The sequence below is a fragment of the Canis lupus genome, chromosome 18 (genome assembly GCF_048164855.1).
Source record: "Canis lupus baileyi chromosome 18, mCanLup2.hap1, whole genome shotgun sequence".
Taxonomy (NCBI): domain Eukaryota; kingdom Metazoa; phylum Chordata; class Mammalia; order Carnivora; family Canidae; genus Canis; species Canis lupus.
Window position 1 is genome coordinate 36506287 of NC_132855.1, and position 25292 is coordinate 36531578.

The window sequence follows — 25292 nt, forward strand, 5'->3', positions numbered from 1 at the left end:
GGAGTTCTGGGATGGAGTCCCGCGTTGGGCTCCCGGCATGGAGCCTGCTTCTCCCTCTGCCTGTGTCTCTGCCTCTCTCTCTCTATCATAAATATTTTTTTAAAAAAATCTAAGAAAAAAATGAAGGGGATTTATAGCATGCATATCATGATGAGCACTAAGTAAGGTACAGAATTGTCAAATCATTATATTGTACACCTGAAGCTAATATAATACTGTATGTTAATCATACTTGAATTAAAAAAACTTTTAATATACTTCAATTTTAGAGCAATTGTCTCCACATACTCAGTCTCCCCTCTACCAAAATCCCTCACTAGAAAAGAACACTTGGGGTAGCCTGGGTGGCTCAGTGATTTAGAGCTGCCTTCAGCCCAGGGCCTGATCCTTGAGTCCCATGTCTGGCTCCCTGCAAGGAGCCTGCTTCTCCTCTGCCTGTGTCTCTGCCTCTCTCTCTCTGTGTCTCTCATGAATAAATAAATAAAATCTTAAAAAAAGAAAAGAACATCTGATATAATTGATGAACCTACATCGACACATTACTGTCATCAAAAGTACATCATCTACATTAGGATCCACTCTTGGTGATGTACATCCTATGGGTTTAAATAAATGTGTAATAATATTTATGTCATTTATGCTATTTATGCCATTTATAATGGCATCCCCCATTACAATATCATAGATAAAGGTCTCACGGGTTTAAAAAATCTTTATGCTGTGACTTTCTATTCATATGACCCTCCCCTATTCCCTCTGGCAAGCACCAATCTTTTTACTACTGAATTGTTTTGCCTTTGCCAGAATGTCATATAGTTAGAGTTATAGTTAGAGTCAGACAATTATGTAGCCTTTCAGATTGGTTTCTTCTACTAAGTAAGATGTATTTCAACCAACATTCTACTCTCTACTTCCGTGAGTTTGACTATTTTAGACAATTCATATAAGTGCAATCATGCAGTATTTGTCCTGTGACTGACTTATTTCATTAAGCATAATATCCTCATTGTCTTCATATTGTCATAATGCTACTGCATATGGGAGGATTTCCTTCTTTTTTTGTGGCAGCATAATGTTCCATTGTATGTATGTGTGCATGTGACATTTTCATTATTTATTATCTGTTAATGAATATTTAAAGTGTTTCCATGTCCCAGCTATTGTGAATAATGCTGAGATGAACTTTTGAAAGTCTTTGAGACTTGTACACTGAAAACTACAAAACACTGAAGAAATTAATTAAAGACACAAATAAATGAAAAGATATCCCATGTTCATGGATTAGAAGACCCAATATTGCTAAAATATCCACAGTACCCAAAATGATCTACAGATTCAATGCAATCTATCAAAATCCCAATGATATTTTTTATAGAAATAGAAAAAAAGTCCTAAAGTTAGTATGGAATGAGAAAAGATTCCAAATTGCCAAATCAATCTTCAGAAAGAAAGACAAAGCTGGAGACATCATTTTTCCTGATTTTTCCTATTTTTAGTAATCAAAATAATATAGTATTGATATAAAAACAGACACATAAACCAATGGAATAGAGAGAGGCCAGAGATAAACCCACAGTCAACTGATCTTCAACAAGAATGCCAACAATGCAAATAGTGATAGGACAGTCTCTTAGACAAATGGTATTGGGACAACTGGCTATCTACATGGAAAAAAATGAAACTGAACTTTTATCTTACACCATGGACAAAAATCAACCCCAAATGGATTAAAGACAAACATAAGACCTGAAATTATAAAACTCCTAGAAAAAAAAACATAGAAAACCTCTTTAACATTGATCCCAGAAAGAATTTCTTGACTATGACAAATGGAAAAGTAGAAGCTTTTGCACAACAAAGGAAACAACTAAGAATGAAAAGGCAAATTGGAACTCCTATAAATCAATAGCAAAAAAACAAAATAACATGATTAAAAATAAGCAAAGGACTTGAATATACATTTTTCTAAAGAAGGCATACAAATGGCAACAGGTACATGAGGGTAAAAAAAAGGCTAAACATTAATCATCAAGAAAATGCAAACAAAAAATACAATGAGATATAATCTCATGTGGTTGAGATGGCTATTATGAAAAAACCAAAGATGAGTGTTGGCAAGGATGTGAAGAAATGGAACTCTTACACACTGTTGGTGTGAATGTAAAATGGTGCAGCCTCTATTAAAAACATGGGGGTTACTTCTGACTTGCCTGGCAGCACATCAGAGTGTAGGGGTCTAACATGGCTGCCAAGGCAGATATCTGCACATTTTTTTCTGTAAGCGCCAGATATTGAATATTTTGGGTTTTGCAGGCCCAAAAGTCTCTGCTGCTACTACCCTACTCTGTCCTTATTGCTTACTGAGAAAACTGGCAGTATTCTGCATGTCACCATAGATAATACAAAAAGAATGAGTGGACCTGTGTCCCAATAAAACCTTAATTACACAAATAGTGTGCCAGATTTGTCTTGTGGACCAGAGTTTGCTGAACTTTGATCTGAAGCATCCAGCTGTGGAGGTGTCATCTACCTGAGAACAATGCTTGTTTTATCTCATGCTATTACAACCTTTGGACATTGATGATGCCACTTTGCCTGGGTTATTGCTCTGAGGCAGGTGGCCCTCACATGAGCTATAGGGAATCAATTACAGTAGTGTGTATCCATTTTTCATCTTACTTCCAGTTAGCCTTTCCCATTCTGTTCTGATTATCTCCAGATTGAAATTCTAAGCAAATAGTTAAACTCCTTTAGAGTTCAGGCTCTCTGACAGACCACTTCTTGGATTGTACGCTTTTGTTTTTGTCCTCACTATTTTTTTCACTCTAAGAATTAAAAAATAAACCTCCCGCCTCCTTCCCTTCCCCTATTAGCAGTAGATCGGAAACCACCACCAATCTTGTCCATCAACTTTCCTATTGCTCTTGCAGCTAGCTCAGCATCTCCACCCAGAGCTCATTCAGCAGATTTTGTGTCAAAGCTTTTGATGAATAAGATCACTTTTTAAGTTTCTTTTGAGTTGTTCAAGAAACCACATGACAGGAATCTAGCTTGAAATTCCTGCTTCCATGCCCACAGAAGCTAGGGCAGACCATCAAGGTTAGTGAGGAACACAGAACAATTTCCAGGGGCTACTTATGTTTCTTCTTTTGTATTTAGCCACAGACAATGGCATTTTCAATATCTCACAGGCAAAATACATGTTGCTTTGAGTTGAACTCTTGATTGATTTATATTAATCAGTCCATGAGGAAGAATATAAGACCCAGAGCAGCTGACAGAGGATGAAGGCTTATACCCCTTACAAAAATGTCTGAAAAAGGTTAGACTTTTCTAGTTTTTGATATTGTCTTGGATGTCTAATTTAAGCATTCCAACACCAGGATACCTTGACATCTAAAGAGAGAGATAAAATTATCAGGCACACATGGTAACATATGATGCATTCTCAAATGCACCCTGGAAAACTCATTAAATATCCTCCAGTCTTCTCTAATTATCCCAGTAGCCTACCAGGAGTTTCTTGTAACATCATAATAAAAAAGATATTTTTAACTGGCAAATGTAGAAGCTTTCATCAAATTATTTGGGGGCAAGAATTCCATTTCTTGTTAAATAAAAAGATTTCATGTACAGGAGATTCAACATAAGGTAGCAAAGAGCTTTGATTATTATATTTCAGAGCCTGGGAGTCAAATGTAAAAGCTAAAAGAAAATTCTGTTCCTCTGTGGGAGAACACTCCGCAGAACAAAGACCTTTTACTACCCAGGACTTTTCTGAGTTTTAGATGTTGATTTTCCTCACTTTTCTTTTCAAGATCAGAATGTCTCTATTAATGCCTTTTAGACAGAAATCTCATGCAGAGAATTGAAAGGGCACCACAGACTGAAAAACATGATTTATTGTATAGATTACATGCATCGCAATTTATTTAATTATAAAGTTATTCCAATTCATGTATATTTTGCATTGGCTAACAGTATCTGTTAAAAGCCTCAAACTGAATAACAAAAGTGAAAAGTGAGTTGATCATTCGCTTAAAGACTGCATGACTGAGATTTTATTCCTAAATCAGGAGAGAAAAAGACAAAGAGAAGGAACATAATTTTATATGGTACCAAATGTATATGTGTTTGCATATTTGTATATACATTTGTGTATACACAGACACAAACATAAAGAACATATATGAATGGGTCTGTGTTTATAAAATTATATGTACATAGAAAGATACACAAAGACTTTTCCTGGTTTTGTAGAGTCTATGGCTTAAGCATTTAAAATATTCTAGTTTAAGTACAACTGAGACATTACAAGCAAATCACATGTAAAGAGAAATAACAGTATTTCACAGAAGCTCCAAAATCCTGAACCTAAGGGAAAATTTCAGTTAGGTACATAGATATATTTTAATTCTGTATTATTGCCTTGCTGAGTATAAATTTATATATAATATGATAAAAATACTAAATCCACTCTTTCCCCTAAGTAGGGTAAACTAGTATTAAGCCTCTGATTTGTACTGAATTATGAGGGTCAATAATAAGGACGATGGCAAAATAATACTGTGGTGTTTTAGTAGATTAAGTTGTGCCAAACTCATCTCTCATAAGAAACATCACATGTTTCTGTAAATCATAAACCACGGGAAGCCTCCACTGTCCAAATCAGCCTCTCTAGGAGTTAGTGTTGAATGAAAATATGACAGAGAATCCCTAATGATCACGGACTAAATCTAAGAAACTGACATACTGTCAAGATATGTGATATGGGTATTGCTCTGGCTGCCAAGAAAAATGTAATCATGGGAAGAATGACTTCTTCTGTTTGTGGTAATGGTTTGTGTGCCATAGCCAGGAAAGAGATACAATGCAAAGACACACCAAAACATTTCAGAACTTTTGCTCCCAGACAAAAGTAAAATCCACAGCATCTACCTGCAATGACTCTGAGAGCCATTGAAAAATTGAATGCACAAGTTAGGAGCAAAACTAATAGGCTAATTGATTAGTCTTAAGGAGGAAATATTACCATATTTTCACAGAGAGGAATAAGGATTTCCTCCCATGTGCCATGCTTGGTGAGAGTATAAACTTCCCTATTTCATTTATTTGTTTGTAAAAATAGAAGCCTTTTAGGGTAAAGACTCTTGGAGCCCTCAACATCTGCTGTTGGAAAAGTGAGAGGAAAAGTGTCAGCTGGAATGTGAATCCTTCCTGTAAAGTAGATATTGACTTGGTTCCCAATCATGATACAACTACAGTGAAGGGAAAGTTCAAACAACAGATTTGTTTTGGTTTTTTTGTTTGTTTGTTTGTTTGTTTTTGAGAGAGAGAGAGAAAGGAGGGGTTGGGGAAGAGGAGGGAGAGAGGATCTTAAGCAGGCTCCACACTCAGTGGAGGTGGGACTCAATCTCACGACCCTGAGATGATGACCTGAGCTGAAATTGAGAGTTGGACTCCTAACCAACTGAGCCACCCAGGCAGCCTGCAACAGAATTCTTTTTTTAATTAATTAATTAATTAATTAATTTGAGAAACAGCACATGGGTTGGAGGGTGAGCAGCAGAGGGAGAGGGGAAAAATAAACTCAAGTAGACTGTGTGCTTCAATGAGCATGGAGTCCATTGAGGGGCTAATCTCACAACCATGATATCATCACTTGAGCTAAAATCAAGAGTCAGCTACTTACCCAACTGAGCCACACAGGTGCCCCCAATACCACAACAGAAGAATTCTTGAGTGTCCATTATATTCAGGAGAAAAATTATTATGGTAATTAAAAACATAAGTTCTAAAATCTCACATCTGAATTGCTAGGAAGCCTCAGACAAATAACTCTACATTTCTAAGTTTCACATTCTACATCTGTAAACTGAATATAACAATAATATCTAAATCATGGGATGTTGAGAGAATAAAATGAATAACTGCATGTAAAGTTTTTATTATTTTAAAGGTAATTTTAAACTTAGTAATTTTATGACTAGTGCTGTTTGTGCAAAACAGTAAATGAGTAGGCATTTAAAATCACCAATACAATTGGGATCCCTGGGTGGCGCAGTGGTTTGGCGCCTGCCTTTGGCCCAGGGCGCGATCCTGGAGACCCGGGATCGAATCGCACGTCGGGCTCCCTGCATGGAGCCTGCTTCTCCCTCTGCCTGTGTCTCTGCCTCTCTCTCTCTCTCACTATCATAAATAAAAAAAAAAAAAAATCACCAATACTTCATAGGAATGCAAACTGGTGCAGCCACTCTGGAAAACAGTATGGAGATTCTTCAAAAACTTAAAAACAGAGCTATCCAGAAATTGTACTACTAGATATTTACTCCCCAAATACAAAAATACTACTTTGAAGGGATACATGCACTCCAATGTTTCTAGCATCAGCATCTACAGTAGCCAAATTATGTAAAGAGCCTGAATTTCCACTGACTAATGAATGAATAAGGAAGATGTGATATATATATATACATATACATATATATGTATATATATACATATACACACACACACAATGGAACATTAGCCATCAAAAAGAATGAAATCTTTCCATTTGCAATGACATGGAAGGAGCTAGAGTGTCATGATAAGCAAAACAAGTCAGAGAAAGACACATACCATATGATTTCATTCATATGTGGAATTTAAGAAACAAACAAAATGAGCAAAGGGGAAAAAGAGAAAGGCAAACCAAGAAACAGACTGTTAACTATAGAGAACAAACTGATGTTTACCAAAGGTGGGGGGCAGGAGGATGGGTAAAATTGGTGATGGGGATTAAGGAGGCCATTTGTTGTGATGAGCAACAAGTGTTGTATGTAAGCTTTGACTCACTAAATTATACACCTGAAGCTAATGTTACACTGTATGTTAACTAACTGGAGTTTAATAAAAACTTTAACAAATCAGCAACAATTCAATGAAAATAGGACTTTAGGTAATAGTGTTGAAGTGTTTTACGTTTGATGTCTTAATCTAGAGCTCAAGAAAATAAAACCACTATTTCAAGTGCTTTGTCACCTTAAATAATTTCCCTATTTTTTAAAGAGATTTTATTTATTTGACAAAGAGAGAGAGCACAAGCATGGGGAGCGTCAGGCAGAGGGCGAGGGAGAAGCAGGGCTCGATCCCAGGACTCCAGGATCATGACCTGAGCCAAAGGCAGATGCTGAATTGATTGAGCACTCAGGTGCCCCAAATAATTTCCTTATTAATAACAGACTAGATACGATAGGATATCTCTTTTTACAAAAGAGCAGCGATGGGGAAATAATAAAAGCAAGTAATGCAGTTACCATTCTAATCACTCCTCACATCCTCGTATACTGATAGATTGACTGTAATTTCTGACACACTCACTTTTTGTACACCTCTTAATCTAATTTCCTTTCCCTAAAATTACAATTTTGGATTCCATTGATCAACTATCCTATTCTAATGATGTATGTTCATTTTTAAGATATATCTTAAACATCTCCAAGTCGATCTTCCTCAATAACAATGACTTTGTGTTCTCTTGAGCAATTTCAATGACTTTATTACAAAGTCTGATATTTTATATATTTCCATAATCAATCCATATATTCTATCATTTTTCTTCATGAAAATTTGTGAGATTTTTCTTTTTTACATGAGATTCCACGTATAAGGTGGGTTGTGATTGATGTCTCCTACAAAGTATCATTATGTATTGGAGTAAGTCTGACAGCTGAAGCAAAGCAGATGTGGCTCTCTGGCTCTCTTTAGATGGATTTTTGCTTATTCTTTTCCCCTATTGCCGGCCTCTTTAAGACATGTGACCTATCTTTGGCTCTCGGAGACATGATCATAAATAATGTGTAAAAGAGGGTTAATTTTTTTCTACAAAGGAGTAAAATGTGTCCTCTATTCTCACATTTCCAATAATTTCCAAATATATCTGTATCATATCATCTGGAAAATGTGGCCTCACATTTACAGCATATGCCTTGGTCTCTAGTATAAAATCTTTGAAAAGAAGGTCTCAAAAAATCAACTTAGGGATCCCTGGGTGGCGCAGCGGTTTGGCGCCTGCCTTTGGCCCAGGGCGCGATCCTGAAAACCCGGGATCGAATCCCACGTCGGGCTCCCGGTGCATGGAGCCTGCTTCTCCCTCTGCCTGTGTCTCTGTGCCTCTCTCTCTCTCTGTGTGTGTGTGACTATCATAAAATAAATAAAAATTAAAAAAAAATCAACTTAGGAAAGATGCTCATTGACTACTTTCAAATGCCAAAAAAAAAAAAAAAAAAGATAAGCTCCATTATTTTTTGAACTTTACATCTTTGTATGTAGAATAAGCAAAATCACTGATATTTCCCAGGACAGTTCTAATTTTCTAATTTTCTTAGCCTTTTCCCATAAGTACACCGTTGTCAGACTCTGTACTCTAAGCTTATTTTTAAATGTATCAGTTAGTATAGTTGTGGCTTAGGTAGCATGGTATTTTTATTTTCAGCACCTCGATATGTACCTGTTGGTGCTTAGATCACTAGATGAACATATAGGGTTTTTTTTTGTTTTGTTTTGTTTTTTGTTTTTTGCCACTTTTGCTTCTCTCTAATTAGGTTGAGTCTATCATAGACAATGAAGCAGGCAATTTTTTCTCATTGTAGTTTTCTCACAAACTGACAGGAAGAAAAAGACAGCAAAAGAACTCAGGGTTTGGGTAGGTTTTTTTCTACTATGAGATAGAGAAAATGCATATTAGGAAGTCAAAAAGCATATTTGTTAGAGGCACAGAAAAATGTCGTCTTGGTTCTAAACAGCTTTCCAGATCTTAGGTGTTTGAGCACATTAAGAAGGTTCACCTGGAGTAGCCATGGCCAACAAGCACTGCTTCGGAGGACCATCTGACCCCTCTGTCCCTTCTAATTCACCTTCTCTTCATTGGTGGGCAGAAGAGGATGGATGGAGGCAGGGGAGAAGAGGTTGCTTCACTCTGGGGCAACACCTTCCTTATTAAGCTTCCAATTCTCAGCCACTGAGTAAGTTTTAAACAATTTTCTGAGGATTGCAGAAATTTTGTTATATTTTTCCACTTCCTAGAACACGAAGAAGAGCTTTGACTTTATGACATCCAGCCTGTCGAGTCTAACAAAAGGCAGGACATATTTAACACGTGAAAAAGGTGCTCTATCACAGGCCTACGCCAAAGTAGATGAAACAGTAATAAAATAACAAGTGTCATATAAGATTAAACGGGACATGCATACCTCTCTTAACATGACCTCAGCTCACTGCTACCTGAGAGTTCATAAAACCTGCATCAGAAATATGGAGAAGATTCCATTGTTCAAGCACAATTGTATAGCTTCCAAAGAAACCTTAATTAAATTTCAAGCAACAAGATCTGTATCAGCAGAAAATAATTGCTCCATCCGACAGTATTTATTTTTATCAAGTGAAATCTAGTTGCCATGTCCTCCTATGCTACCACACAGTCACTTTAACAGAGTCATGTGAGATGTGTTTCTTTTCTCCTCAAAAGCAGTCAGTTCTCATCCATGTCAAAGTGTACATTGTCCTCATCAGTAATATGAAAGCCTATTTAGGCATAGTGATTCACTGTGGTCATACTCCATCATACTCCATTATACCAGCACTTTACTTAATCATTGTCAAGCAGGTCCACCCATTTTTGCTCTTGTCCTGCTACCTTCACACCCACAAATGTAGCAGATGCAAGCATGCCATTGATGACAGTCAATTTTTTTCTTACTTTGCACAGATGGCTGAGTTATTTTTATTCATGAGGAAGCCTCAAATTTCAGATTTTTTAATGGGGTAAGAATCTCCCATCATAAAAGGATCATCAAATTACCTCTTATTTATTCATCAATTTAACATGTGGTTCTTTCCAATAAACTTTTAAAAAATAAATTTAAGTGGAAAGGTTTAATGTTCCCCTTCTCTAGACTTAGCTATTGTTTTAAGACCATCTTCCTAGTTATTAAAAATAAAGAAACTAAGTATACAATACAGTCTTATTAACTATAGTCACGTTGCTATACATTAAACTCCAGAACATACTCATCTTCATTACTGAAACTTCATGCCCTTTGACCAACACTCCACCTTTTTTTCATTCTCTCCCTACTGCTCCTGCCCCAGGCAACCAACCTCCCACTTTCTGCTTTTATGAGTTTGAATTAGACTACTTTTGATTTCACATAGAAGTTAAAACATGCAGTATTTCTCTCTCTGTATCTAGCTTAGCATAATATCTTTGAGGTTCATCAATGTTGCAAATAACAGAGAATAGATCTGAAATGTTTTAAACATGCACATACATAGGAGAAAAAAGGTAACTATGTGAAGTGATGGATATGATAATTAGCTTGACTGTCATCATTTCACAGTGTACATGTATATCAAAACATCACATTGTACATCTTTAATATATGCAATTTTATTTTGTTTTAAAAAGAAGGAATCTCCTCTAAAGCACGCGTTGTACTTTATACTTGCAAAATGAGAGTCTCGGCCTGTGTCTACCAACTAAGTACAAATAGAAAAATGTACACAGGTAGTTTATATTTTTGCTAGCATGCATTCAGTATTTAATTTGTGCTTCTCAGAGTTCTAAGTAATTTACATGGTTAGTTTATCTTCTGAGGTAGGTGTTAATACTCCAATTTTAAAGATAAGGAAACAGGATTACAGGGGTTAAGTTGATTTAAGATTGAATTCTGTTCAATGCACCTAATTTTGAACAGGAACAGTTAACATTTACTTGCTCAGTGACTTTGAGACAACTACCTGAACTCTGAACTTTAGTTTTCCTTTTCTATAAATATGAAATAAAAATAATCACCTGCAAACTCTGCTATGGGAATAAAATAATATCTGAAATATGTCTGGTGTACAATAAGCACTCAACACATGATAAATATAATGGTCAGAATACTTACAGAGATGTACAGTGGGAGAGACATTTTATGTGAGTGGCTCTGCATTTATCTACCCCATATCTACTATCACCTAAAATCAACCATCCTCCTTTAGAGCTAACTGAATAAAACTGCCTTTCAAGTTTCAAATGTACCCATTTATCTCATATACCTTATGATCAGGAGGGGAAGTCATGCCTTGTTCACTCCCAAATATGGCTTCCAGAAAATTATATTCTATATTAAAAATAAACCTACAAAATTTTCCTCTACTCCTTTAAGGTATATACTATCCAGTTATAGTAACTTCCCCTCTTTTTAATACAGTTCCATATTGTTCTGCTGGTTATTAATTTTATTTTCTAGAGTATATGGCTTAATATCTTCCTTACCATCCTATTCCATTTTCATAGGAGCCTAAAACCTTCACTATCAACAATTTTGCCTATTCATCTTTTTTTAAAGATTTTATTCATTAATTTGAGAAAGAGACCACATGCACCAGAGGTCAGGGGCAGGGGAAAGAGAGCACCAGCAAGGGGGAGGGGCGAGGGAGAAGCAGATTCCAGGCTGAGCAGGGAGCCCAACTGGGGGCTCCATCCTAGGACCCTGGGATCATGATCTGAGCCAAAGATAGACGCTTAGCCAATTGAGCCACCAAGGCACCCCTTGCCTATTCATTTTTAATGACATTCTCATTTCCCTACATCATTAAAAAATTGTCACATTCTGACTCCACTCTTGAAATCAACAACTCACATATCCCTCTCACTGATCATAGCATCCAATCCTTTATGTGAAAAATTACTGAAATTCATTAAGGCCTTGAATTTATTTTGGTCCCACTTACACTGAGGCATGTAGCCTGTTCCTGGCTATATGTCCTTCCCTATTCCTCACACATTTATGGTCTATCACCATTGTCATTCTCTTGGAAACACCCTTAAGTCTCTGACATTTATGTTCCACCCCCACAGCTCCATCTCACAATAGCAAATTGAATGTTGGTTGAGAAATTACAATGGACAGATTGTTTTCACTATAAATGCATGACCGCTTACACATAAGGGACTCCTCAAAGCTGCCAGGCCACCTTGCTAGGTTTTTCTAGATATCTGGATCTGTCATAGTCTTTACCAACTATCTAATAACTCTGCTGTTCTCCTTATTATTACCACGCTCTCCTCTATTTACTCAATCTCAATATATCACCCTCACTTCATAACTCACAGAGCAAAATAAAGCCCTCAGATTGGCTCCTTCCTCAACTCCCTGCAACCACCAATCTCCAAGTCTGCCTCCATTTGTACCAATCTTCTTTTTCTTCTGTATTTTTTAGGAGGGAAGCGTTCCCCTCCATTTCTCAATAACTACTTCCTTAGTGTGCGATCGATATATCTTTTCTTAATATTTCCTCAGGAATCTTACTCCTTTGATTATAGACTTATGATCTTGTATTCTCCATAATCACTTCCAAAACAAAAGAAAACAAAAACTCTCTTTAAAAAAAAATAAAAAATAAAAAAAAATAAACTCTGTTATCTTTCCAGTCTTATTTCTATTGGACTTTTCAGCCCAGTGTCGTGGAAAAACTTGTTACCTAACAGAGTCCCTTTACTTCCTGAACCATCTTTCAAGCTTTGCTCTTCATTCCAAGTCAGTGTCCAATGCTAAGCACCATAAAAATCACTCTGAATTTCTTATCTTTTAAAATTATATACATATTTTAAATAGTCTATATTATACATTGAAATATTTAAATCAAATAATTGAATATGTATGTTTCAATCCTGGCCTAATATAACTTTACATGAATATTTGACAGACTTGCTTCCTTTAACCTCATTAAAAACCTCTTCCTGTTGCCTCTATACTCTCTAGCCACTTTATTTCTATCGTTTCCTTTATCAAACATCTAAATGTTGGTGATTCTTTGTCCTGAGCCCTCCTCCTTTCTCAATCTGTATTATCTCCTTATGTAATCATATCCATCCCTAACTAGTGACTGGAAACCAGAAGCCACAAATAGCAAGTGGTTGTAGGCGACAGCTTCGACAGTTGAAGGGTAAGAATCAAAGCCCAAAAGCTAAAAGCTGCTCCTGCAGAGGGATTTAAGCACAGAAGAGCAGTGCATTTTTAGAATGGCCCACTACTGTGAGATATTTGCATTTATTAAGTCTTTTCCTGAACATTAAATGTGAGTATTTCATGTTTCAGTTTACCAGGTGAAAGCTCTAACATCTACTTTTTGGATAATATTTTAAAAATTCCCCAAACAGTCGATAATGCTTCAAAGCCATTTAACATGAGACCTCATCCTGGGGATAAAGATATCTTATTACACTCAATAACAAAAGTACCTAGAGATCATCAAATACCTAAGGATTGTCATAACCATCCAGCTTTCTGACTTGTAAATTTTGAAAACCTGCATAAAACCTTAAGAATAAATTTAACAGCTGTGCGTGTTTATATATACAGTTGGAGGAAAATAGGAACAAAACAAGCACTTTTCAAGCTTTCCCATTTAAAAAATGTTTTTCTGTCCCAAATCCTTAATTTAATACATCTATTTTTTTTTCAAACCAATGAATGGCTCAGATAATAAGATAAACCAATAAGCCTTAGAAATAATTACATAACATCAAATGACTCCCATTTTTCAAGAAAGGAAACATGCATTTAAAAAATAATATATAACTGGGGACATTTTTCCACATTGAATTCCAGACACCTGCCCATGTCCAAATAAAAACAAATGGGCAGTTTGAATTAAACTAAAATGTCTTTTCTAGTGAGTTGACTTTACTTTTGCTTATAATTATGAGATAGGGAAACTGAAGGGATTCCATTTTGAGAAGGCTCCATCTCTGCTGATTTCCCTCTAGGCCAGTTCTCATTTCTGAATAAGCCAAAGAACCTATGCTCCCACTTTAAGAAGGAAATCAAGAAAGTGAATCATTCTCTAAGTTTTGCCCTAGACTCTAAACACCTGTTAACATCTAAGAAGAGTTAGATCCCAAACATGTTCAAGACATTAGTTTCAAACAAACTTCAACTGATGCTGACATCAATACTCCTTACCTCCAGTGATTTATGAAATACCACCAATTATTAACCTGACACTGATCTTTGTGCCTTACAAGTACCCTAGACCCCTTTCTAATATAAACCCCTAAGCTCAAGCGATTATGAGACTCATTCTCCTTTCTTTCCTGAGTCTCCCAGACACTGTCTGTTATACTCTATTTGTCATTCATGCTGTTCAATAAACAGTGCTTTCACTTTCTCCAGTTCACATTCAATTTCAATATTACGTGAAGTTAAGGACCCTCATGGCTGGTACTGCAGAACATCCCTCTAGGTCCTCAGACCCAGCCTGCCTGCATCAATTAAGCTACTATATCTTTGCTGAAAGAAGCTGCATCTGCTGTAAATAATATCTTTTCATACATTATAGATATGACTTGAAAAGAGCATGCATTGAGTCAGTAGTTCTCAATTCTAATCTTAACCCTTACTATTTTTTGCCAGTGTGAGAACCTAATGGATGCTAGACACTTGATCACAGGGTATTAAGATATCAAAGTTTGAATCACTAATTCAAATCATCCATCTTCACCTCTTTTCCAAACATCCATAACAACTGATCTCAACTTGGGCATTTTCAGTGAGGATCTTTGTACAAAGTAACAATTGCCTACATTTATCAATTGCCCATTATGTGCTAGTAAGTATGCTGAGAGATTTTACATGGGTTGTAATAACTAATTTTCTAAATTATCTTAATTTCACAAATGACAGTTCACATATACACAAAAAAGACCCAGGATGGTTTTGGTACCCACCTAACACTATAGTGCATTTAGTAAGATGTATCATGATTATCTCACCCTGGGCCCATCTCATTCCCTTCTTAAACCAACATTATTTCTGCAATGTTACATAGTATTTTTGTATACTTTGAATTGTTCAAGTTCATACCAGAATAGAGTCGAGTATGCTTTCAAATGCCTACTATCTATTGACCTAATTATTGTTAAATAGCCTAAAACATTTCTTTGTCTTTTAAATCATCATAGCCAAGAGTAACAGATATTTTAACCATTTCTTGAAGGCTTATCTTATGTCTGGCACATTACTATGCTCTGTACAATTTTAACTGCCTGGGTTGTGTTTAATTAACCCATTGATTTAAATTGTCATATTATTTATGTTTCCATTTAGTCAAATTCTGAAATAATCATGCTTTTATGCTTTCTATACTTTTTTTTAAATTCACTTCCTTCTTAACCAATTGTAGTTGTCAAAAAACAAGATAAGAAGCCTAAAATGAGCCTCTTTAGACTTCAGGTCTAAAATGGAATCTCAAACCAGTCACTCAGGAATCACCTGATGAACACTAGCCTGCCTGATAGACCCTTATTATCCCCTAAAGAAAAGTACCTTTGTATCAACCAACTCTCTTTTCTTGCCAATATAACTTCCTTGCTCCCCCTCTCTTCTACCTATATAAATCTTGCTTTTTGTATAGCTCCTTGGAGCTCCTTTCTATCTGCTAGATTGGTAGCTACGTGAATTAAATAGATTTTTGCTCAAACTCTTAAAATTTTCATATGCCTTGGTTTATCCTTTAATATGATCTAATATCTACTTTCATGAATTTACTGAAATTACTTTATCAAATTGATCACTGATGTCCCAAATCAATCAATCCAATAATTTATTTTTATTCTCTATTTTTGTTGATATTTTAAAATACTAATATTTGTTTATTTTAAAGTAGTTTATGATCATCCTTAGACAATGAAGAACTGGAAAGGTAGTAAATCGCAGGTAGAGTATTCAGAGAGAAAGGATAAAGTAATGACCATTGTATTATGTATATAACCATTGTATTAATGGAGTATCCTCAAACCATACATATTCATATGTAATTCATATGTAATATTACTCTCTAAACTTCCCAAAGGTCAGAATCATGCCACACTCCTCCATCTTGTACATGACAAGTGTTTGCTAAATATTTGTTGATCAATTAATTTTTCTCCTATCTTTTTAGCATCATGTTAGTTCAATTTTTACTACATTAAGTCAGATACATAAACCAAGTTTACTCTATACCCAAACTAGACATTCTTCTACATATCAGCATAAGATAAGAGAGAATGCTTATTTGCTAATAGCAACATAGGAAGAGAAGTCCCTTTTTTATAGGCTCTCTCTTCATCCTCTTCTTTAACCATTTTCCAAAGCAAGTACATTTCTATGAGGCATTGCTTCAGTTTCTTCATTCCTAGAAGTTCCTTGAAGTTTATGAGTGGAATATTTGATAATGATGCAGATAGGCATGGATATAAAACCCTCAATTTGTGACCTAATTTGTTTTTAGTTTCTTAATGCAGTCACTGCCCAGTACATTAGATTATACAGAATTAGTAGAGCATCTAGTGCTTATAGATTAGTAGCCTTAGGGCATTTTTCTGTACCACTTATTAAGGATGAAAGTAATTAGGAGACAAAATTGATAAAATGGTTATTGTTTCTATGGTTAAATATTGAAAGTTTTTTCTGAGATGAATGAGAAACAAACCAGTGAGAAACAATCCAGGTGATATACATGATACACAGTTGCTATAAGTGATGAAATTGGCTTTTCTGGCAAAAAACCTAAATCCTGATGGGGTATAGGATATCCTCAACTTTCAATATGTGCTCTTATGCTTCTTCCTTCTACAACACATGCATGCATTTTCCTTTCATGCTATAAACTTTGGCATTAGAACATGGCTCTCCTTTTATTTTCACAATACCATGTTTTAAAGGCAGTGCTTTCTACTTTGGGCACTTAAAAAGATTATTTGTCATTCTAAGAGAAAATGTAGATGGTTGTTTAACATTAGCAGCCTTCCTTGTTAGAGAATTAAAATATTCAAACTAAGGAAGCATTGTTGATATCTCTAAATTTCAGCATGGAATCCAGGAAATATCAGTGATTTATGTCTTAACTGTCTGACTTTACTACAACAGATGTCATTATGGTATAAGACGGTAAGGAATAAATTGCCTTAAAAGTGAAACAACATATATATTTTAGGAATCATACAGAAAACATAGCATTGGTATCTAACACCAAGCTGAAGAATGTATTAGTTGCAGGATTTTGTTAAAGTATAAAAAATATTTGAGAAACACTTTCAGAATGATGGAATAAGTACCTCCAAAAAAATCTGCCTCTCCATAAAAGCATCGAGAACACTGTCAAACATTGTCTGCATCAACTTTTCAAACTCTGGAAATTAACCTGTCTTATAATTATTCAAGGACTGTTTATGCAAGGAAAACAGCTTTACCTCAGAAATAACAAAGTTCGGTGGATTTTAACTTGTGCTATGCCTGTTATTCTCTCCCAGTTCCATAGTAGTCTTGATGATTAATAGCCTTTTATCCATGAATACAGGCAGCCTAGCAACTAGCATTTCTTTCAGCCCAGAGGGAACACAATTGTTTGGAAGTCTCCAAAAAGTGCCAACCCAGAAAAATGTTCAGTATTTGATATAAATGGCAGCTCCCTAGAAAAGCCTTATACTTAGTCTTATTTGACTTGACTCAGAGCTTACTCAGAGGAAAAAAAAAAGAGAAAAGAAAAGAAAAAAAACCCCTCATACTCAGAGTAATCGTTGAAATAAAATTAGAGACAATTGTTTAACAAGGCAGATGCCTGAGTTGGTGAAAAGAGTTGGAATACAAGAGGTTAAAAAATTTTTAATGCTCTGGAGAATGAAATGTCCATAGGGGACTTTGAAAGTCTCTGACATATTCCCAAGATCTAGAAGGCCTCACAAAAGCACAGAACTACACGCATGTCCAAAAAGACTTTAGAATATCCTAATCTCTCATCTTCTATTAACCTTCAGAAGGAAAAAAATGAAGATTAAGGCAGGATTGTATGCTTTCAAAGTACTGAAAATATGCCCCAATACATATACAGACCTCTGCTGCAAGGATTGGTATATTCATTGGTTCAGAGAATTAAAATAAATCCATATCTAACCATTAAATGAATACTAAGTAAGTAAGTAAATAAGAGGAGATATCAGTTGGCCACACATAAACACAAACTTTATAAAATTATTTCAAGAAACTCACTAAGCAAACAAATAGCAATAACACAAACAAAAAAATTCTAGAAATAGAGAATCTAATTTACAGATTTGTTACATTATATTCTTTTAAGATTCCAGTTTGTTTTGCTTTTTTGAAGATTTTATTTATTTGAGAGTGAGAGAGAGCACAAACAGAAGTGAGGAGCAGACTCCTCACTGAGTAGGGAGCCCAGAGCAGGGCTCAATCCCAGGACCCTGGGACCATGACCCAAGCCAAAGGTAGACATCCAACTGACTGAGCCACCCAGCCCCAAGAGTCCAGTTTTTAACAAAAATGATTGTGAGGTGCACAATGAAACAGAAAAACATGTCTTATACTCCCAGAAAAAACAATTAGTCAGTAGGAATTATCACTGAGAAAGGCCAGAGATCAGAATTGCTAGACAAAGCATTTAAATAAGTTCTTATAAACACATTCAAAATCAAGAAATCAAGAAAATTATGTCTAGAATTTAAAAAGTGAGAAAGTTCTTTCCAAATATATAATATTATTAAAAAGATCAGAATTACAAAAACCAGAGTAGTTCTTGAACTGAAAAGTATAATTTATGAAAAATTTTCTACCTTGGCTCAACATCAACTTGAGCTGGTAATTAAAAAAAATAAGCAAATTTTAATATAGAAATATAGGACAATAGACATTACCTACCCTGAAGAACAGAAAGAAAAAAATATAGAAAAGTGAACAGAGCCTCAGATCCTCAAGTTCACCAACATATGAGTAATGAGATTACCAGAAGAAGTATAAAGATAGAAAGGAGAAAAATAATTCAAATGAAAAATGGCTAAAACTTCCTAATATGGATGAAAAATGAATTCGCACATGCAAGAAGCTCAACAAAATCAAAGAGGTCAACATTGATATGCATCATTGTCAAAATACTAAAAATCTAAGACAAAGATAAACTTGAAAGAAACAAGACAGAAGTAAGTCATCATGTACAGCTGATTCCACAATAAGATTATCATCTGAGGTCAGATCAGAAATTATGGTGGCCTAGGGTGCCTGGATGGTTCAGTCAGTTAAGCATCTGCCTTTGGCTCAGGTCATGATCCTGGGGTCCAAGGACCAAGTGCCACATTGGGCTCTCTGCTCAGTGGAGAGTCTGCTTCTCCCTCTCTGTCTGCCCTCTCCCCCACCCCCACTCGTGCTCTTTCTCTTGCTCAAATAAATAAATAAAATCGTTTAAAAAAAAGATATCATGGTGGCCAAAAGGCAATTGGATGACATTTTCAAAGGGTTCAAAGAAAATAATGTAAAACAAAAATTCTATTGTAAACAAAGATATAGTTCAAAAATGAAGGAGAAATTAAGACATTCTCAGAAAAGCAAAAACAATTCTTTGCTAGCAGACCTTCTATTTGAGAAATATGAATGGAAATCTTTTAAGCTGAAATGTAAAGAAAATAGAAAGTATTTCTTTTTTTTTTATTAATAGAAAGTATTTCAAATCAACATGAAGAAATGAAGAGCATTAGTAATGTTAACTACCAAGGTAAATATAAAACACAATATAAATGTATTTTATTTTAATTTTTTTCTTCTCTTACATGATTTAAAAGGCAATTGAATAAAAGATTGCTTTTTAAATTGTGTTGATGGGATTATGATGTCTAAAGATGTATTTTGCTTGGTTAATAACACAAGAGATGGAGGAAAAATGATTTATATTGAAGCAAACGTTTTGTGTACTATTGAAATTAAATTGTATTACTATAAAGTAAACTTTTAAAAAAATATTTATTTATTTATTCATGAGAGACACAGAGAGATAGGCAGTGACATAGGCAGAGGGAGAAGCAGGCTCCCTGTGGGGAGCCCGATGAGGGACTGGATCCCAGGACCCAGGGATCATGACCTGAACCAAAGGCGGATGCTCAACCACTGAGCCCTAAAGTACTTTAGGTATCCCTAAAGTAAACTGGTTTAAATTAATATGTCAATTGCAAACCCCATGGCAATCACTAAAAAAAAAGTTCGTAAGTTCATTAAAAGAAAAAAAACAAGAAAATTAGTGATACACTAGAAATGTTATTACTTAATCTTATTTAACACAAGAGAAGGGGATAATGGAGAAGATAGAGAATCACACATGATAGAAAAAAATAGCAAAATTATAGGCATAACTCTTACTTTTAAAATAATTACATTAAACATAATTGAATTCAACACCCTAATCAAAATGCAGAGATTCGCAGAATTAATTAAAAATAGGACTCAACTATATAATTTCTTCAAGAAACACACTTTAGATTCAAACATAAAATAAATTAAATGTAAAAGGATGGAAAAAGATATACCAAAGGACACAGAAATAAAAAGAGCTGAAGTAGCTATAGCAATATCACATAAAATAGGTTTTAAGGCAAAAAGCGCTGTTGGGCAGAAAGGATGGCATTTATCAATGATAAGAGTCAAATAATCAAGAAAAAAATCACAATTATAAGTGTCTATGCACCTAGCAACTAAACACAAAACTGCATGAAGCAAAAAGTGACAAAATTGAAGGAAGAAATAAATAATTCAATAATAATAATTGGAAACTTCAATGTTCTGTTATAAGTTTCACAGTGTTTATAAATAATGTGACCTACAAACAATGTGAATTTATGCTGGCTGGCATACCTACATTTGAAATTACCTTTACTGGTGTTCTTTACATTATTGTGTGTTATTTGAATTACTGATTTGTGTCCTTTCATTTTAGCCTGAAGGACTCCTTTAAGTATTTCATAAGGGCATGTCTGCCAGCAAGGAATTCTTTCAGTTTTTGTTGATTTGAATGTCTTAAGTTCTCTTATATGTAGTCACAGTGTTTATACATAATATTGTTTGCTCCAAAAATAGTATGGATATGATGAATAATTTTTTGCTTATCTTTAGAAACTGATCACCTTGCTTTATTCTGTTTTCTATATGGAAATAAAATTGTATTATTTACCAAATAAGATTTCCACTAATTAGCATGTTTTAAAGGCCTTTGATGATCTGCCAATCTTTATAATCACACCTCTTAGAGCTCAATCTCCATCTCCACCTTTACATACCCTCAGCTCCCACCATTTGAAACTACCTGTAATGTTATAGCTGTCCATAGCCCATTCTTGGCTTTGAATATTCCTTCTGAAATGCTATTCCTTCCTGTACATATTAGGTTTCCTTCCTATTCATGATCCAGGGCCAATCCAAATGCCACCTGCCAAAAGAATCCTCTTTTGACTTGTCAGTCAAGAAAAATTAAGCATTTCCCCTCTGTGCCAATAGCATTTAAATGTACCTTTAGAATATTTATCACATAATTACGTTTGTTTATTTTCTTCATTAATTTGAGAAAAGAATAGTAACTTTCTATTTTATTTCCCTGGAATCTATCCCAATGTCTAGCTCATATTATATATGAATGCCTATTTTGTTGAATGAAGTATCAAATGTATGTGTATACATATATGTACATACATATAACTACCATATGCCTTGTACAAATTGAGAAATATTACAAGCTAGGGTGCTTCTGAGAATAAGAAAGACAAGAAACAGTCTCTAGTATGTCCTTTCTGCCCATAAAACATCGACAAGAATAGGAGAATAATATGCAGAAATACAGTCTACTTACACAAAAAATTAAGAAATCACCCATATGCTTATTGTATTTATTTTCCCTTACCTGTGATTAGCAGTAACTAGAGTTTGTGTGCACATATGTGTGTGATATACACACACATATATATATTTCTGTTCATAAATATGTATATATATTTACATGTATACATAAATTTAGGCTGAGACATAGTTAGGAAGCATCATATTTTTAAAACACGTGAAAACTAAAAGGCACCTAGTGGCTCAGTCAGTTAAGCATCCAACTCTTGATTTTGGCTGAGGTCATTTTGTGAGATCAAGCCCTTTATTGGGCTACGTGCTGAGCATGGAGCCTTTTAGGATTTTCTCTCTCCTTCTCCCTCTGCCCCTCTTTGCTCAATCTCTCTCTCTCTCACTCAGAAAAATTAAATAAACTTTAAAAAATGTGAAACTTCAATTCTTACACTAAACTATTTCTGTAACTAAGGAGGCATTTTCTTCCATAAATATACAAATGCCAAACTTGCTCATAATTATGACATTTTTGAGTTGTCTCACTATAGGGATTTGGAAAGTATAGAAAATATGTGTTTCTCATTTTAAGAGAAATTTTTCTAGAAGTCTCCTGAATGGGAAATGTTTGTCAGTGCTAGGAAAATTATAAGATATCTGAAACACATTTGAGCATAGAGCATGTTACACAGAGCTGGGGGTAATTATCCAAATAGCTAAGAAATTTCTAATATGAACAATTATCTCCCTCCCAAAATTAGTTTCAAGATTAAAAGATTAATTATTTTTAGGATTTAATTTGCTTACAGGAGCTTGGAATTTAAATGCACTATAAGAACACTTTTTTCTCCTTAAAAACTAACTTTGCAGTAAGTCATAGGACAAACTACCAACTTGAGTTCAAGTTTTCAGTTACAAGACTTTCCAGAGGTTTCTCAGGAAAATGCCTTTTTAATGAATCGAGTTCAATTCAAACTTTCATACCTAGACAGACAAAATCAGAAGGCTCAATTTTTAATTAAATGGGTTCACAATCTCTAAACTCTTATTCTCGTTGTCATATTTGGTAGTCTTTTACTTACTATGTGGGCCAGCAAATATGAAAATGAAGAGAACCTTAAAAGTCAGAAGTCAATGTTTCTAAAATTAGAAACACCATTGATTTTTCTATTTAAAGAAACAAAAAAAGATGTTAAAGCATAAAATATATGATATATATAGAATAACCCTGTCTTGACACAGTGACATTAATAGACATGTGCTAAACTCCTACTATGTTCTGGGCATTGGGGACAAATAGTAAACTTAATAAAAGAAACTTTGTCCTCCTAGAACTTATGTTCCAAATAGGAGAAACAAACAACAAACAAATAAATTTGAAAAATACATGGCATATTGTGTAACATTAATTTTATTGGCAAAAGTAAAGCTAGGGATAGAGATACTAAGTGTTGGGGCAAGAGATGGACTTTTTTTTTTTTTTTTTTTAAGATTTTATTTATTTATTCATGATAGTCACAGAGAGAGAGAGAGAGAGAGAGGCAGAGAGAGAAGCAGGCTCCATGCACCGGGAGCCCGACGTGGGATCCGATCCCGGGTCTCCAGGATCGCGCCCTGGGCCAAAGGCAGGCACCAAACCGCTGCGCCACCCAGGGATCCCAAGAGATGGACTTTTAAATAGAAGGGGCATAAAGGTCTGCATGAGAGGATAGTACGTAAATGTCAACTACAGGAGATTTTGTGGGGGAAAAGCATTATAAGTAGAGTATCAGCAAATGCAAAGTCCCTGAGGTGAGAGTGTACTAAGCATGCTGGAAGAATTATAAGAACAATAAATTATATCACAAATATAATTTCAGAAAAAGTAGGGAAGTATATGTGTGTTTAATAATTTGAGAGATATATTTCCTTTACCCTAAAATATTAAAATGAAGGCATCTTAATCTACAGATCGAAAAATTATTTAATCAACAATATTTGTTATACATCCATAATGAATATGAAGTTATATAGTTGGTAGATAGAAAATTTAAAGGGGATATTCCTGGGTGGCTCAGTGGGACGCCCAGTGCGTGATCCTGGAGTCCCAGGATCGAGTCCCCGCGTCGGGCTCCTTGCATGGAGCCTGCTTCTCCCTCTGCCTGTGTCTCTGCCTCTCTCTCTCTCTGTGTCTATCATGAATAAATAAATAAATAAATAAATAAATAAATAAATAATTTTTTAGAAAATTTAAAAATAATATTGTAATTTTAGTAGCAACTATACTACTTAATAACTCTGTGACTTTGAATGGGTCAAATTAATTCGGTTTCCTCAGTTATAACATGATGTTGAATGTATTCTAAAATTTCTTCCACCTCATACATTACATGAACTGGAAATTCTAAAGATCTGAAAACCATCAATCCTGAATAGCTAGTACGACTGATACAATGGGTAAGATATTGTATGAAGTGTGCTTCCTTGTGTTTAGGAGCCTACCTTGGGGATGGAAGGAGGAATGGAGGAAAGAGAGAGACTGACACTGTGTACACAGTAAAAAGTGATGTTCTGAAAGCAGTGCTGGCAGTGAGGGCTTTATGAGTTCCTCGCAAGGAAAGATCGCTGAAGGTCAAGTGTATCCTAATACGTCTTCACAGAGAAGACATTTTACCTTGAGGAATGGTGGAAGTGGGATAAGTACCAACTTAAGGGGAAATGGTCTGAGGCAGAGGGAGTTAACTACATGAGCAAGGCCACAATGAGGGAATAGTGGTCTTAGAGTTAGTGGAGAGGCCTGAGTCTATACTGAGGACAAAACAAAATATTTGGTTTGCAGAGCAACTGGTACAGAAGAACAGTTACATCTTTGAGTCCAAATGTAAGCTAAGGATAGCCTTCAAAGGCTTTTGAGATTAAAAAAAATACCATAAACATATAATTTTAAAAGACAAATCTTTGCAGACAAGGGTCCAAAAAAAAAGTCATCACAACAGTCAAAACATGAGATCAAAAGGTCATAAATTTGATATGCAAGAGATTTTGAAACAAGAATCAAAAAGCATTCAGCTGACTGTATGAAGAATAACACACTGGATATCACTAACTTTTTAAATCTAATGACAAAAGACTATGGTCAAAAATGTTTGGAATAAAACTTAATTTGGGGACACCTGGGTGGCTCAGCAGTTGAGTGCCTGCCTTCAGCCCAGGGCGTGATCCTGGAGTCCCGAGATCAAGTCCCACATCAAGCTCCCTACATGAGCCTGCTTCTCTCTCTTCCTATGTCTCTGCCTCTCTCTCTCTGTGTCTCTCATGAATAAATAAATAAAATCTTTTTTAAAAAAGGAAAAAAAAACCACCTTAATTTAGTGTTGGGTAAATGACAGCTGGTAATATCTAGTGTAGGACTGCTGACAATATCTATCCCATCTTTGGTTCTATCTTATTCACATCCCCATGATGACCTTCCTCGGAACTACGTGTTCCAAGTTCCTTGGAGATTAATGTATGCTCTAATTAGAATGTGCAAAGGCTTGTTCTGGTCTGCCCAAAAGTTTAGGTATCAAGTAGAGGTAACATAGTTTCTTCCCCTCTTTCTGATGCACAGATAGTGCCACTAAGTCTATTAATAGTTAGACCATT